The following is a 690-nucleotide window of genomic DNA, read 5'->3' as shown; positions in this document are numbered from 1 at the left end:
TTCAGAATTTTGACTCCTGTCCAGTGCTTTCCCAAGCACATCAACATTGTGTGGCTTCCCCAAGCTAGAGAAAGGGCCCTGTGTGGCTCCTACCTGCCATTTGCTCTCTGGCCTCAGTAACAGAGAGGGAATCAGATGGAAGCTTTCTACTGAGCATTTGTTAATTAGCATTGAACATTTGATATCAAGTTGCTGTTTTGTCAAGTCTTCCGACAAGAAAAGAAATCCTTTTCTTTTCATCTTCTCCTGGGAAACACTGTCCCCTTTCTTGCTCTTTAATGAAACTTGCTTTCTGATGCGTAATTTGATCTGGGCTCTTCTTTAAGGTAAATTCAGTCCCTGGTGAAAGGTGACGGATCAACAGCCACCTGTAAGAGGAAGCCTCTATTTCTCAGCACTTTGCACTCACTGCCTATCCTGAAAAGGGGGGCAGGATTCTTAGGCAGACACGAATGAAGTCATAAACACAGGAATAAACTAAGCTGGTAATGGTGTCCCTAGATAGCAGATAAGGTGAGGTAAGCTATCCTGGGTCACATGCAAAGTCTGGGGTGGACATAGGACTGAGACAGGGACATGCTTGTTTAAATTTATAAAGAGCTGAAACGACAAGGAAAAAGGAAACCAAGTGACTCTCTAAACCTGGTAACTCATTAAACTTGGGAGAGGATGGCTGGGAGAACAGAGAAA

Source organism: Mesoplodon densirostris, chromosome 4, assembly GCF_025265405.1.
Source record: "Mesoplodon densirostris isolate mMesDen1 chromosome 4, mMesDen1 primary haplotype, whole genome shotgun sequence".
Classification (NCBI taxonomy): domain Eukaryota; kingdom Metazoa; phylum Chordata; class Mammalia; order Artiodactyla; family Ziphiidae; genus Mesoplodon; species Mesoplodon densirostris.
Note: the sequence above shows the minus strand (reverse complement) of the source record.